Genomic DNA, 2,970 nt, shown 5'->3' with positions numbered 1-2,970 from the left:
GGGGGGGGGGGGGCAAGTTGATTAAAGGGATGGCAATTAAGGAAAAGGTGAAGAGGGGGTCCAGAGAGGGGCCACGATGTGAGCTCCACGCTGGATTTGGCTGTGGGATCTGGAAGGGAAGGGGGTGTCTGCTCTCTTTGTCGCTTGCTGGATGAAAGCCACGGGCAGTGATGTCAGAGTGAGCTCATACAGCTCGACAGCAACCCACCACTCAACCCCGGGCTTTTTCCAGCTCAACTTTTTTGCAGGTTGGGGCTTTTGTTTTATTTTATTTGGTTTTTTTGCTCCGAAGAGGTGTTCGGTGTTCAAAGGTTGGGCTGTTCGGAGAAATTGCATGTAGCTTTGTGTTCGAAAAGTTGCTTGAATGGTGACTAATTGGTGGAATTGCTTCGTCTGCCCCGTTAGACATCCGGAGAAACCGAGGCACAAAGAGTAACCGACGCGACCGCGGGGGCAAACGGGGTCTGGGCCTCTGAAATGAGGAGAGGATGGATAGGAGGCGACATTTGTAGCCGGAATAGGATTAAAGCCCGAGAATTGCTGATTCCAAATTCCAGGTTCCTTCCTCAAAACTGCCATATGCTCCACCAGCTGAAAAAGCTTAATATCGGCAGGCAGCGACGGCGCAGCAATAACGCAGCTCCTCTAAGCCAGTGTTTACATCTATTGTCTGATTTATGCTGGGAAAATTAATGCAGCTTCATTTGCCATTCCCCCTCCCCATTTCCCTCTGTACTACAGTAACGGACCAAAGCTTCCATTTTTCCTTCATTTTTAATAAAAGTCGCTATTTTGCGCACGTGTGCCAGTCGAGGAATTGGCATTAACATTACAAACAACAGGGCTGAGCCTGTAGCAGTGTGAAACATTCAGGGTTGGGGTTTTTTTTTGTGTGCGTGTTTTGTTTTTCACCACTTACCCTCTGCGTTGAAGGGTTAATTCAGACGTAGGCGCTACGTAATTTATGTTTGAGAACCAAATTATTTGAATGCGGTTTCTCCCCATAAGCTCTCCTTGAGTCATATCTCGGTATCTTTCATAGAGAGGGTTTCTTTTTGCATTTGACCCTGTCCCTGCCTCTAACTTTTAAATGGCAAAAGCAAATGTGCTTTGAAAAGTGTGTTACACTGTAGTTGTTAAATAAAGCAATAACCTATGCACTTGTAATGCTTTCTCTATGACCTACTTACATACTACTTCACCCTCCTTATAGTATGATTAAAAGCTGCTTTGAATCCACTATTCCCTCAAGGGATTTGAGGCTAGAATTTAACAAACTGCTGAGAAGGCTTAAGTCAGTAAGAGGGCTTCCCTACAGCTTCTTCCAGCTAATTCACATGTAATTAAAAGGAAAATAAATATTTCAAAAGAACATACGTTTTAATGAAGCATTTTTAAGCACTTACACCTTGTGAAATGGGGCAAATTTATAAAGATCTCACTGTTCCGTTTGCAGATTTTAAGCAAAATTATTTGTGATCCTCTCCTCCTTCCACCTTCGCATCCTGCGCAAAGCGTGGATTTACTTTCCAGGCAGCAGCAGTGGGACTGTGGTCCTTAAAAGAGACAAGCTGGGGAGACTGAAGTCCCTTAGATTAAGCATGTACCAAAAAAAAAATGATGATGAAGAGGTACGGATCCAGCCGCACAGGGTGAAGTGGGGGTGGAGACTTCTTACTTAAAAGAATATATCTTCATCCTCACTGAGCTGCCTGTATTTCTTCTGAGCTAAAACCTGCCCCTTCTGCAGTGGCAAGATTTTGAAATTGAAAGTTAATCCAACTCTGCTCTGGGCTGGATTAACCACCATGGAGGCCTCAGATCAAAAACCCAGGTGGCTGCATCCAGCTGGAGAAAGTTGTGCTGGTTTCTCCTTTTATTGGGATTCTGCACTTATTTTTTTATCCGCCGTGTAGCCGTACGCTGCGATGGATGGGTGGCGTAGAGGAATTGCCATTAATTTAGTAAAGAGGAGCCATAGCTTTGCTTTGTGCGTTTCTACGTGGACGTTTAGGTGCCATGGTGATCAGGACAGTATGTGAACATATAGAACCGAGCAGATTAATAACACTATAGATATCTGTTCGGGATTGCAGCTGTCCTACGGGGATTACGCTGAGGGCCAAGTGAACCTTTTCTTTCTTTAGACTTGCAAAGCAGGCAAAAATTTTAGCAGCCTGAGGGGTTTTTTCTTCCTCTTAGCTGTTTAAAATGGAAAAGTGTCTTAGTGCAATAAACCGGACACTGAAAATTTGCCTGGTCTGTATTTTTATTATCGAATAGACGGTGGTCAAAATGTAAATAAAACTTGGCCGGAGCGACAGCATGTTTATTTATTGGTCAATTTAATTTCATTTTAGAATACTCTTTGAGAAGTTGAAGTGTAGTAGTTCTAAATTCGTGTTTGTTACTGTTTTCAAGTGTTGATTATCCAGAACAAATCAAATTATAAAACCTGGAGAGAGCTTCAGAAAGGAGAAGCACACATAACGCAGAGAAGAGGTTTTCTCTGTCTAGACTGCTCAGATCACCCAGTAATCTTCGTAAATATGTTAATATTCTTTCGCCTGGAGCTGCTTTGTATTGAAGCAAGTAGGTTTTGGAGATGCAAAGGAAAAATTATACAGATTTTCAGGGGGCGGTAGTGTGGATGGAGGGAGGGGGGGGTGGTGGCTCCAGCTATTTGTATGTGTGGAATTTTGTGTGGGTCTTGGTGGTGTGGCTGGTTGTGGCTGGCTCCGGGGTTGGGAAGGGGTTTTTGGGCCGGTTACAGGCGTGAAGGGAGGATTTACCATTGTAACTTACTTAAATCTCAGTTTCTAAATCCCGGTTGAGAGTTACAACCAAGTCCCTGCCCAGCCGGGGACATCCCTTGGAGCGCTCCAGGGGTGAGGAGGTCCCAACGGTAGGAACCTGGGTGGAGAGACCTTCTCCTGAGGGACCCACCTGAACACCCCCAGCGCTCCCAGT

General features: G+C 44.8%; 1 protein-coding gene across 10 annotated transcripts in view; it reads left to right on the top strand.

The window, feature by feature from the left end:
• Positions 1-2,970, top strand: part of CELF2 (CUGBP, Elav-like family member 2) — a 383,288-nt gene that overhangs the window by 131,891 nt on the left and 248,427 nt on the right. The window lies entirely within an intron of this gene.

Source organism: Calidris pugnax, unplaced genomic scaffold (genome assembly GCF_001431845.1).
Source record: "Calidris pugnax isolate Ruff unplaced genomic scaffold, ASM143184v1 scaffold125, whole genome shotgun sequence".
Lineage (NCBI taxonomy): Eukaryota > Metazoa > Chordata > Aves > Charadriiformes > Scolopacidae > Calidris > Calidris pugnax.
This window is presented reverse-complemented; position numbering and strand designations above follow the sequence as displayed.